General features: G+C 39.6%; 1 long non-coding RNA gene across 1 annotated transcript; it reads right to left on the bottom strand.

Annotated features, from left to right (window-relative positions):
* Window positions 1–1048: 1048 nt before the first annotated feature.
* Window positions 1049–2689, bottom strand: LOC119145623. The gene is made up of 3 exons (XR_005103464.1): window positions 2545–2689; window positions 2062–2147; window positions 1049–1676 (listed from the first exon to the last, which is right to left on the bottom strand). It is a non-coding gene; the product is annotated as an uncharacterized LOC119145623 (long non-coding RNA).
* Window positions 2690–13354: the final 10665 nt, after the last annotated feature.

The following is a 13354-nucleotide window of genomic DNA, read 5'->3' as shown; positions in this document are numbered from 1 at the left end:
TTAGAAAAGTACTACAAAGGACCTTGAAATTATGAGCATTTCATATCTCAGTAACAAAAGAAGAAAAGGAAACAACCTTCACCAGCTATTAAGCATGACGTTTTGCAGGGACTGCTAAATGAACATCGTCTATGAATGAGTACCAAAGGAAAGTATTCTGATTTGAGCTACTGGTTATTTTGCTTTGTGAATTCCCCAGTTAATGATCACCTTATTGGTTAATGGTCTCCATCTGATCGGCAGCTCCTGTAACTCAGGAAACATGAATAAACGCTGCCTCCAGTCGGGCTCCAGAACTGCTAACCCAGGATGAATATGTGGGTAGCCTCTAGTTTTGAGCAGTTTTATTACCTGATTTTCCAGTTGTTCATTAGGTGTGTGTCTGCATGTAGATACATAACTTTTCCCTTTGCTCCAGGCATCACCATTTTCTGCTACACAAAGAGTAGGCAAAGGGCTTGCAAAAATAAGCAGCTTCCTGAAGGTGCTACCACTACATACAGCGTAATCATTGCTCCTGCAAGTACCTCACTTTTGTAGAAAAAAAGTCTTCAGCAAAAAGTCTTCTCCAAGAGGCTATGGAAAACTATTTTAGCTATTTAGCCTTATTTCAGTTCAGTAACACACTGACTTCTTTGTACATTCCTTCATTTCCCTAATTTTTTGGTGGCCACTGCTAAAACAAGCACTATGCTAAATGGGTTTATTAGAGGATATTGTTATGTGTGCTGTAAGGGTTACCTCTAATCTAGCAAATATATGCTCACAGAGTTTTAGAAAAGCGATTACTAGAAAAAATAATAATTTCTCTTATCAATCTAGACAAATGTTTTTCAGCATGAGATGCAGAATTGTTTTAATGTCCATCCTCTGAAAGACCTAAAGAACATAAAATATGTGAAAAGATGGAAGCAATAATTATTTATTATCTAACATATTAATTTATTTTATTCTTAAGGTTATTATTTTATTTTTGTAATAAAATTTGCTTATATTATATTATCATATAATAACCTTGAATATAATAACCTAGAATTAAAACCTCATTGCATCTAAAGGGCCGAGAGGATCTGAACTTCTGCTGCCATTCATGATGATTAAGCCTGGATCACACTGGTGGCTCATAGTCGCCCTGTGACCTGCTCGTGCCTCCAGGAACATTTGTCTACTCTCAAGTTTCCACACTGGAGCAGAGGCTCATGGCACTCCACCTGACGCTGGGTTACCTATTTCTACAGCGCAGATCGTCACACATGGTCCTTGATGTAGGGCTTCTGTCAGAGCTTCAGCTGCTGTGGAGCATGGGGGCTGTAGAAATAGACCACGAGATGCAGCTTTTTCTGGTTTATGCATGTAATGAAATTCAGGATATGATGTGGACAAGAAAACCTACTTTTCATGAACAATGGTGTTCTGCAATCTAAGTTCAAAAGACCTGATCATGAACTTCACTTTTTTAATACCTCTGATGACATCAAAGCCTGAAAGGTGGAGCCTGAGAGATATGTGAAGGAGCCTTTCACCCCTCAGTAGTCTGCTGGAGTCCAGCTCCACACAGTCCGACCAGCAGGTCCAGTCCTTCACCAGCTGCGTGAGCAATGGATGCCCTGTGGGGGTGGGCTCTGGGCAGGAAGCTGTGATATCAGTCCAGTCACTGGAGAAATGGATGTCTCCTCCTAGGAAAGGGAATAAACACAGCTGACACTATCTGAGCTTCCCTTTGGGAAGTTTCCTTGGAAAAAGGGTCAGACACTGAAAAAGCTCCAAGAGACAAAACACAGGTGGGTCAGTGTGACGCAGTTCATGGCATTGCTGTCTGTAGGGACAAGTTTTACTCTCCAGAAGTGTGAAGACAGATCACCAATTTTTCAAATTAATTCTGCAGGTATTTAGCGAGAAGGAAGGCTGTTGCTGATCATATTGATGTGTGTAAGGAGTTGGCTGACTAGGTGGCCACCCAACCCCAACTAAAAGAGCACCACCGCCTATCTGTAAGAGTCCCTATATAGCTATAAGACAGCTGCAAAGAAGGACTGATGAATTTGCTTTTTATACGCTCACCTGAAACCACTTGAGAACATCGGTGTGACGAAATTACTGATGATGTTATTCAGCTACACAGGAACTTCATTGTTTGTTTTCTTAAACTGATAAAAGAAACCACAAAGAATGCTCTTTAGCACACACTTAGTACTCAGTTTGCAAAACTGGTGCAATTAGTGCAGAAAGCTGCCAGCGTATGTCTAGTCTGTTAAAGAATCTCAACATTTTGATGCAAGCTCAATGTGAAAAGACAACAGGTCCTTGCATGTGTCCAAAGGTGGGTCTCGTGGATTTATTCTGTTCTATTCGAACAAAAGGGACTGAGGCACGAGTGCAGTGCAGTTACTCTCTGTAATCCAAGAGAAGTCCAGAAAAACAAGGCTGAAGATACTGCTGCTCTGCAGTGGAGGGTCAGTGAAGCTTAACTGAAGCTCTGCTAGAAAGGGCCTCCCATGGGCCGTTTCCTTATTTTTAATGAAATAAATGCAATAAAGGGAATACCTTGGTTTCCCTGCTGCCAGGCAGCTCACTTGCACAACCTCAGAACTCTTCTGCTCGATGACAGGAGTAACATCAGCTGAGCTGGTTTTGTATGTGAGGTACCTGATGAAAAAAAGGGAAAAAAGTGTGCAGGTAGCAGGACTTTCCAGGATCAGACAGACAAACTTTTTGTACACTTTGCTGAGAAAGAGCTCAGCAGTGCTTCCCCGTTACCAGTCCCCCCTAGTCCCTAGCTGCAAAGCCCAGATCCTGCAGGAAGGCTCTGACTCCCAGACGAAAAGGCACCACACACAGACAGCAGCTTTCCAAGGAACTGGGGGTCCACCTTGAAACAGATGAGGCAGGATTTAACAGTAAGGTAACTCCTGTTGAGATAATGGAAATTTTGCATGATGTATGACTTCAAAAGAGGCACTGCATGTAAACCCCTCTTGATCCCTTCCTGTTACTTTAGTTACTCAGACAACTTTAAAGATCTGGACTTAAATCCACTGGCTGGGGGTAGTGATAGGCATCTGCTCTGTGGGATGAGCTCAATAGGCAATCACATACAAGGACGTGTGTTCACAAATCCTCTTCCCCATCCAAGCAAAATATACTTGGCAAAAACAACAGCGTGCTGGATTCTTGCCTCCCTGTATAACACAAGTCACTCTTTGAGTACCACTAGCTGGTTCAGTAGGTGCAATGTTCTGTTTCAGAGCAGACACTGTAGTAGGATTTGACCCCTTTGGAGGCTGGGTGTTCAACTTTGTTGCAAACTAGGACCACATTTTTGTATTATGTACTTTTAGCATCAGAAACTATTCCTTTCTGCAAGCCTTCTTGTTTCCAGCTTCTTCACGTACTTATCAAAAGCAATAGAGATAACCTAGAACTGGAGCGTAACAGCATTTCTAGAAGGTTTCTCCAGTCCTTGTTCTCAGTAATCTATGATTTTTAGTTTGCTAGGAAAACAACAAGGTGTAGAGGAATGAAGCTGGGTTAGTTAAGACTGATAATATACAGCTGTGGGCTGGCTTCAGGGGCGGTGGGTTGGCTGCCGTGGATAAGGTGCAGCTGTGGCTGGTTTCTGCTGAGTAGTTAAATAGCTCTAAGGGGATGAAAGAAGAGCACTGGGTGAAGAGAGACCTGGAAGAAGCAGAGGAGAGAGAGTGGCCTCAGGAGAAGAAGGGTGCCCAAATGAGGAGAGGCTGCCTGGAAGAGGAGCCCAGAGACGAGAGACTCCAGACGCAGCAGAAACAAGAAGCAGGGTGGATTGGCCTGCAGAGGATCAAGAAACAGCACCGACAGTAGATGAACTGTCGAAACCTTGTGGGGGATCAGGGGCTGTGCCAGGGCAAGGCATGGAAACTATGTATTGAATTTAACCTGGTATGGGGTGGTAAAAGCTTTGTTGGAGCTTCATAGTTTTGATAGTGCTATGACAACAAGGTTGCTAGAACACTTTAGGACAGCCAAACTTTTTTTGTGTGGTGGCTGCTGATGAATGCTGAGGTAGATGGTCTTTAAATGACAGCATTTTGGCAGGGGTCTTGTGAGGGCAAAAGTACAAGCAACCTCACCAGTAGTCTTCTACTACTGGAGAAGACAACACAAAAATACCAAGAAGGATTAAAAATGTAAGTGTGCTTTCCTTGCTACATTTTTGTAAATATTTCTTCTGTTTGGGCAGAGAGATTCTTTTAACTTTACACCTCCTAGATTAAACCTAGTCAACTAGCTGTATTACACTTTTCACCTGTAAATCAGGAAAGATCTTTGATTACCTCTATACTAGCCCTCCAGAATCTGCTATGTGAAAGAGTGAAACAAATTCAGGTAGGGTAAGTGCAAGCATTTATAACTCATTGATAGCTTTCAGTAGTTCCATGACTACTGACACTCCTTACTGAAGGAATCTGTGCAAGAAACCCAAAATAATTTTATTCATTTCCAGCCCATGATGCCTGACTCTGTGGTACATTTAGTTAGGGCTTGGACTGATCATTCTGCTTCATCTATAGCCACCTAGGATCTGTTTTGTAAGTACTAGATGGCAAAAAACATCCCAGCCAGAGCCTTATTAATATCTACTGGTCTTTGTATCACTGCTGTAATGTAACTTTGAAGTTGTCAGTTGTTTTTGCATACCACAGGAAAGCTGTAAGAGCAGACAGCATGTACAGTAATGGATGTTACAGTAGGTTAACTTTTCCTATAACGAGATGGTGTATCCCATCAAGCATACTTTTGGAGTTATGGTGAAGTCTTGGGAAGAAATTCTCTTTCTTCCTAGCTAATTATTTAACAGTTAGAACTACCATGAAAGTAACTCTCCCTGAAATACTTAAGTGAAGGGCAGACCAAGGTGTGCCACCAAAACAGGTTGACTTCCAAATACTGAATGTCAAACTCTTTGAAGAGTCACAGGTCAAAACATTTTTTTCACTTTTATTCAGTAAGTAGCTTCAGTTTACTGTGGGTGATGAAACAAAATAATTTTTTTTTTGGGCAATCTGGGGAAATGGGCAAATCAGTATTAAAATGAATCATTATTTGCTGCTTTTCCAAATATGTAGCCATTCTGACTTGATGGAGACATCCCTGGAGTTCTCCTCAAAGCTCTTTCTTTGCGGAAGAGTCTGCCATTCTGACTTACACTGTGCATTATCTTACTTTTGACTAATATTTTATTTAAAAAGTCAGGTTTTTTTCCTGTTTTCTTCTCTTTCCCCATTTATTTGGCTATGGAGCCACAATGGAATGCCAGGCATATTATCAGTGTGAAGAAAGATATCACACTGCCACTGTGGCTATATGTAAACATTGTTACAGAAAATCGCAGGATTTTGAGATCTACGTATACGGATATTTATTTTGCGAATTAGAGTATGCCTGAAGTGGCCCTGACATACATTCCATGTCATTTGTACATGCATCAGAAACGGTCTATGTAGTACACAGCAGATTTTATTTTTCAGTATTGCCTGTCCTCTTGATAACTTTTTCAGTATTGGGTTTTTTTGTGAGCGCTGCTTTTGGTGTTATCACATTCAGTCTTGATCTTTTTTGTGATGGATAAAGAGCAGATACACAGAAAGCTGTTCTCAGCTAGGGCACAGCTATCTGGGAAGTACAGTGAGACTTCTTTTCCTCAATGTTTTTGTGTGCCATAAACTTGCCTTTAAAGTACACAAAACCTGTCTCTGCTTGCTAGGTAATTTTGCCCCCTCTTCTGGCCAAGACTTTCCCTTTTTAGGCATAAATCTGATATGAGTGGATTTAACTTGAAGTTATTCAGCTTTAATACCAACTGTTCACACTGAAAAGTGTATGTTGTATATAGGCAAACTCCTCCTTACTAGGGAAACATGGAAACCTCCAACCATTCCAACCCTGAAGGTCAGCCATGTTCCAACTTGTTGTATCCCCGTGCTTCATAGCTACATCTAAGACAGAAAAAAGTGTATGTTGAAATAAATACTTTCTCATGAAACTGCCTTCTAGATCTTCCAGCAGTCTTCATACCACTAAGACTAGAAGTAGTCCTTTTCCCTATGGTAAGGGACAAGGTCCTTCCAAACTGGGCAAGCTTCTATGCTGCTTATCACCACTTTCTATCTTCAGCATGCATAGGAAAAAAGGGAAAGTGGCATTTAATAAAGTGGGGGGAAGGGGGGGGGGAGAGAAGAAAAAGCTGTGGTTCTGTTAACTTGTGCAAATATTTGAATAAACCAGCACCTGATCCTATATTTCTCCTTAACTCCTCCTGCACTCACTGTAAAAATATGAAAACGGCTGTAGCTGTGATGGCACAAGAGCATAAGCAAGCCAAGGTCTGTAGGTACATACTACCTTGAGCAACATCCTGGTTTGAAAACTGTTGAGCAGTTTGTCTACCAGCCCTTAAACATCTACTGCAGCAGAATCTAAAGCAGCTGATGCCCAACTGTGGGTTTCATGGCACTGTGCTCACTGAACCTCTGCCAAATCTTTTTAACTAAAGGCATTTCTTTCCCCCTTTTGAAAGGCCACCAATATCTTACATTGCTGTCAGCTGAGATATCTCTAATTTTTGCTGCCAGTTCATTATGCATAATTTTGAGAAGATGCTCAGGAATTACAGGTCACATCCAGTGCCAATGGTTGTCATTCCTTTTTCACTTGAACAGAAAGATATTTTGTTGATTTGGGGGTTTTCTTATAGCTTGTGCACAGCCTAGGTTGACATTTGTGATTTAGCATGTCCCAAACATACCTTAAACCTATTCTAATTTTGACATTTCTATTTTAATGCTGCTTTGTATTTACTAGATGGTTCATGTTATTCAACTGTTTTTCTGCTGCGCTGCATATGGATGACTTAAAATTAGAAACCAAGTAGAACCTCAGAGTCGCCTTATCTAATGGCCTACAAATACAGAAAATCCTTCGGAAGTATTTGTAGAAATTGCACCTGTTTCTTGGGCAATCAGGGAGGCATTATTTGCTCTGCTGACTTTGCAGATGGATTTAACACGAAAAAGGAATTATTCACATGGCCAGTGCACAGTATAAGCAGAAAACACATTCAGTATCCAGGCCAGCACTGTCGTACAGGCATTTGAAAAACTCCACTGGTCATGTCTAAAATATTGCTAATATTTCTTGAAAGCAAAGTCAGGTTTTTTTCTGGCCATTTCTCCCCTTTTACCAAAGGCAGAAAAGGTAGTAGGCACTAAACAGTAATTCTATCCACCAGACAAGCCTTTATGCTTGGGTAAATTATTCCCTAATTTTTCCTGTTCTTTCACTACAGTGCAGGCTTTAATTAAGGGTCATCCCTAAGAACATGAACTGAGTTGCCATCCCATCTAGCAACTAGTCCAGTGGCCTGAGTGCTGCTCAGCTGGCTCAAAGCTGGCAGCACCTGCCCTTAATCAGTGGCATTGACTCTTGCCATTTTCTTCCTGAAAAATCTTAATTTTTTTATTGGCTTTGCCAATTGATTAATATCAACCTTCTCATGAAAGAGCCAAAGCAGGGTTCAGGATTCACAAGCTGGGTATACTGGGGTGGAAAACAGCCAACATTCAGTACTGGGTGGTGAAACAGGGGACTCTGTAGATTAAGCTAAGAGAACCTCCAGTCTGCTGGTTTATTGTTTTCAGATAGAATTGCTTATCAATGCATGCTTCTAAAGAGAGAGGGTTTTATAATATCTATACTTTTAAATTTGCTATCTGTTTATATGGGGAAAATCTATAATAAAATCTGTACTTTTCCTCTAAAAGGTCTTAATTTTCTTTTTTATTATCAGAAGAAATACGTGGCCAAACCCGCTCCAAGCTGCTGGCTAGCCTGTATTTTAGGTATACTGTAGTTTACTGTTGAGTCACCACGGGTTCTCACAAAAAGTAGACTGCCTGGGACTACAGTGCCCAGAAGTTGACGGATGCTTTCCAAAGCCTCAATAAACTTTATACAGCAACTGTTTTTCTGCTATTCTGGATGACGGGGGCAGGGGCTAGAGGCTTGCACAGGATCAAAATGCCATCATTTTCACAACAGTAAATTTCACTGGTTCCAAGCTTGCTGCAGTTCCCTTTTTATTGCAAATACATCAAACTGTCTCTGATATATCTAGCATGTCAAGGCTGAAAAAGGTTCACACATCAGATGCTGACTTTGAGGGGGTGCTTAGAGGCGGGGGGGCAGGAAGTTGACATAAGGTACAAGCAGTCTTTCAGATGCACTTAAAACATGCCATTTTTATGATCCTTTTTTTTTTATTTTTATTTTTTTAACAGACAGTGGGGGATAGGATAGCAGCATCAAGAAAGGTGGCTGTGTGCTCCTCTCACACAGGATCCATTGACCTGGGCATCTCTCCCTGAGCATCTCTCTTTTTCTTCTATTCCAAATAAGCAGATTCTGTTGCCAGTTAAATCAACTTTTAGTTAATGATTACATTTCCATTACTGTTACTAATATTTTTAAGTTGGAATTTGATTTTTGCTGACAACTTCTTTTTCTCTTAAATGAAACCATAGGCTCAGCTATGATAGAAACTTTTCCATGTTTTGAGAAGTCCAACATTCTCTGTGCATGTAGAAAAATGTTCTGTAATATCATAACATTGTAAGGTTACATATATATATATTTATGTATATATACACATATATAAAACCCCTTGTAATGTACAGACCTTTCATTCACTCCTCAGCTTCCTTCATTTGACAACCTGATTGCAGGCTTGGTTCAGAAAGAAATATCTAGCAAAAAAAATAAATTATAAAAATATAATGACTTGATGGTATGAACCTCTTTTTGTCCATTAAGTCGTGCTTCTGAAACACCTATGGTTTCTGTCTCTTATAAATGAAGTCTGCATTATTAAATTTATCTGTAAAATTCATCCTCCCTCTTTGTCACACCTAAGTAACAATATGTGCATTCAGGCAGACAATGAAAAGTAAACTGATGGCTGTGGTTCGCAGAGAGAATTCGCTGACAAGCTGGCATGATAAAATTTGGAGCAACACATGGAAAGTTCTTCTCTGTTTTACTGTAATTCTCTTTGTGAGCTTCCTATATAATCTGATTTACATCTGTCCAAGGATATTGGGAAACCAAGCCCACATACAGCAATAAAAAGTCACCAGCCTAAAGCAGCTTTGACATAAAGCCAGGACAGACAGTTGCAGCTGTATTTTCTATATCTAGCTTGTAAGTGTGGGCATATCTGGAGCTGAGACCTTCAAGGAAAAATATGATTTTCCACTCTCAGATGTGAATCCATCTTTTCTTCACACCGACTCTCTCTTTTTTTTTTTTTTTTTTAAATAGAAAGATATGTCTCCAAAATGAAGATTTATCTGATAGCATGAGTAAAGCAGTGAAAAAAATATAGTCATTTTCATGGAAAAACTGCTCTATTAAACACAGGTGACATGATCACAATTGTCATCCCTCCCCACTCCCTCTCTTTATTAATCTATTAATTAACTATATTCTTCTCCAGAAGGCAATGTCCCTAAAGGGAAAGAAATATTTATGAGAGGTCCAGCTGACAACATTAGCAGGTGAATCAGTTAATCATATGTTCTGGGTTAAACAGCATTACCGTTATATGGATGCTAGATCTCTGTTCTGGGGCACATATGCTGAGGAGAAGGAAAAGACAGCACCCCAGAGAAGAATGAAAGGTACCATTATTATAACTTGTATGACAGCACAATCTCGTTGATTATTCTCAGTATCTTATTTCAGTTTCTGTTTTAATTTCATTTACTAAAAATGCCAGCATATTTTCTGGGCTGACTGTCACTTGCAGGATTTAGTAATAGATGCAGAGTAATATTTAATTACTTCTGACTTCTTGCTATCTATAAATCTAAAGTTCATGAAATCAAATTTTCCCTCTCCTCTACTGTCACTTCTCACCCATTACCAGCTAGTAACTTTAAAGCTTGGGAGGTCAGATTCCCTATTTTACCTGGGCTCTCTCCACTTGATTAAAGTAATCTGAATGGAATAAAGCAGTAAAGACATTTCTAAGTAGAACAGGGGGCTGAGGGAGGAAAGCAGACATATAGTGTTGGCTTCATATGAGGGACAGATTCAGGGACTTTAAGGCCAGAAGGAATCATGTGATAACCTTATATGACTTTATTCCTCAGGGCAGTAAATTTCACCCCATTGTTCCTATATACACCCTCTAATTTCCAATTGCCTAAACCCAACCTCCAAAATGACAAGAAGAAATAGGTCAATCCCACCTTCACTGGTATTCCCTTTCACTGTGCAAACATCTTACTGTTATTACACTTTATTTCATATTCAAATTTGGTGGTGGCATCTTCCAGCCACTGGGAAGTTCTGCATCCCTTTCTGCTTGATTACAGAATGTCTCAACACATGCCGTTCATAAGTTCAGAAATATATAAAAATTATAAAGGTAGGCCCTTAGCAAGAAAGACTTAGCAGTTAATTAACCAAGTTCTATTTTAGGATCTTTACAGAGCTAACTTCATGCTTGGTTTAAGATAGAGTTCCACAAAACATCTAAAATTAAACTTGAACAACATAAAACCTGTGTGGTTTCAGGTAGCACAATAACCTCCTTACTCAGACCAGGTCACAATTTCTCATGTAAGTCCAACATCAGGTCATGGGTCTCATTTGTAAAAAGACACGCAAACAGGGTTGCCACATGCTTTCAGAGCTGCTGTCAAGTAACTCTGCACAGGTACATGCTTTGCACATGCATCCTATCATTGTCGGAATAAAAGAACAGGGCATACTCTGTGTACTAACTGTTCATGTCTGTTCCACTTATTTTGTGAAATGATACACGATGGACCCCCTGACTCAGAGACCTGAATGCCAGAAGGGTCCACTAGATCACGCGGTATGACCTAATATATGTCACAGATCACAGATTTCACCCAATTGCCACTGTATGAAGTGCAGTGATGTGTGTTCGACAAAAGCATATTTTCCAGAGGAGGAGATAGTCTTGATCTGTAGAATTCAAAAAATGGAAAAGCCAGCATTTCCCCTGATAGCTCCAGATTTTAATCATTTCACTGTTATTAATGCATCCCATATTTTTAATTCCAATTTGTCTTCTTTCAGCTTTCATCCACCAGTTTTTGTCATGCTTCATTAGGTTAAAGAACTCTTTTGTTCGGCATTTTCTCCTGCTCCATCTTATACACTGGAATCTAGTCACTTCTCAGTTTCTCTTTTGATGAACTAAGTGGACCCAATTCTTAAGTTTCTTAGTGGAAAGTGTATTATTTTAATCCTAACAACCTTTTTTTTTTTTTTTTTTAAGTAAACCTCAAATTCACTTAGCCTTGGTGATCTGTCACTAATTTTTTACCACAGCATTTGTGTCCAACATGTTTTGTTACACTCAGCATCACTATGCAGCTGCATTTATCTATTTATCTATTCCTTTGCAATATGCACATTAATTCGGGGCGGGGGGGGGGCAGGTATAAACATCTATGGCATTTTGAAAATTATGTGAATGCAAAAATAGGCTACATTTTTTTTTTTAAGTTGGATGTTTATAATTAATTTGCCTCAGCCTGCTTAGTTGCAACAGTCTTCCAGAGGGAAGTGGTTCTCTTCCCACTGGCCGCAGAACGACGTGAATACACGGTAAATACGATGTATTGCCAGGATAGCACATCCCCACTTTATGTACAGAAATCTCTCTACTATGTGGGTGGAATACAACAGTTCCCATCTTTACTGAAAAATCAATTTCAGTGTAAGGGCCAAAGATTTAAGACCCTGCTTGTGTACATGATGAGTAACAGAGCTACAGAACAACACAGCCATGAGGAACTTACTAGAGAAAATTCCACCTGCCATTAGACACCAAAGGAAGGAAAACATATTTGAGGCTTTGAAAAGAACTTTATGCTTGGCTGTGAGGACTTGACAAGAGCTCAAGACGTAGCATGAGGTAAAGATACATCTCTCCATAGCGACTCTATATTTGACCTTCTCGGCAGCCAATCAGTCATATATTTTCCAAAGCTCCTGCAGTGCAGTGCATAGCATCAGAGTGTTTCAAATTCAAGTTTGTGTCTGAAAATCATTCAGTAGGAACTCACATGCAGCCAAAAGCAGCAGCAGCAGAACTAGAGAGTTTTCCCACACCTTATGTTTCTGTCCTCCTGCAAAGCAGTGCCATCAGCTGTCCATGTTACAGTGATCACACGATGCGATGCAGTGACGTATTTGTTATGTTCTAAGCTCTCCTTCCACAAGCTTCTGTGAAAAGGCAAAACATGGAAGGTAGAACATGCAGAAAACAAGAGACTGGGGGTCTGCACAGTACTAACCAAGTATCCTTAGCTGTCACTCATTCACCTGTGAAGTGCTGCTCAGCATAACCTCAAAAATTTGGCATCAGCAAAAGAAATACTAGAAAGTCATCACTGGACTCACAACCCTTCATGCATGTTTCCTGCCAGTGTCCTATTGCATTCACCTAGTTTAAGTCAATTAATTTACACTCCTTTTTTTTTTTTTTTTAAGATAAGTAAGATCAGCTGCCATGTAAGATCACAAGGCCTGGAACAACAGTCTCAGAACATTAACCATTGCCAGGTGATAAAACGTTGGCTTGAAATATGGATAACTGTGTACTGCCTGCTGTAATACCATATATATTTAATCACATAGGCAATGCCAGTTGATTAAATATGCTCATTCTATAAGAAAAAAAATTATTAAAGGAGAAAATTAGATGTTTTGTCAGTTATATTTCTCTGGTTTAATTCTTAAAATGGTCAGGTGTACAAAGGTCAATACAATCGATCTATTGACAAAAGAGAAAATAGGTCATGTAGCTCAGGACTAGATAGGACTATGCTTTAAGTAACTAAAGAAAAATATCGTCTATCTAAAAGAACCAGTCCCAAATTGATAACTTTCTTCCCTCCTACTCCTCAAAAGAAAAAATATAAAATCATCATCATCATCTCTGATGATCCTTCATAATTGTGCTGGAAACTGCATGTGTTCAGTTTATTTTCTGTGCAAAATATTTATCATAGCAATGATTTCTAAAGGTAATGATCACTACATTTCCTTTCAACAACATATATATTTTAGTCTTCAAAATCAACTGCTTGCTTTCCTTATAATTATCTCCTTTAATGGTTCCAATGGTATCATTTGGCATTATTTTGGATGATTTTGTCTGTATAACAAAGATTCTACTGCACCTTGAAATTGTGGAAATAAAAAAGTGTCAAAGTCTCCAGAAAAATATGACAAACACATATGTAAATGGATTTAAACAGTCACCCAGAGTAACGGG

This window comes from Falco rusticolus, chromosome 3 (assembly GCF_015220075.1).
Source record: "Falco rusticolus isolate bFalRus1 chromosome 3, bFalRus1.pri, whole genome shotgun sequence".
In the NCBI taxonomy this organism is placed as follows: domain Eukaryota; kingdom Metazoa; phylum Chordata; class Aves; order Falconiformes; family Falconidae; genus Falco; species Falco rusticolus.
Note: the sequence above shows the minus strand (reverse complement) of the source record. Positions and strands in the feature narration are given on the sequence as shown.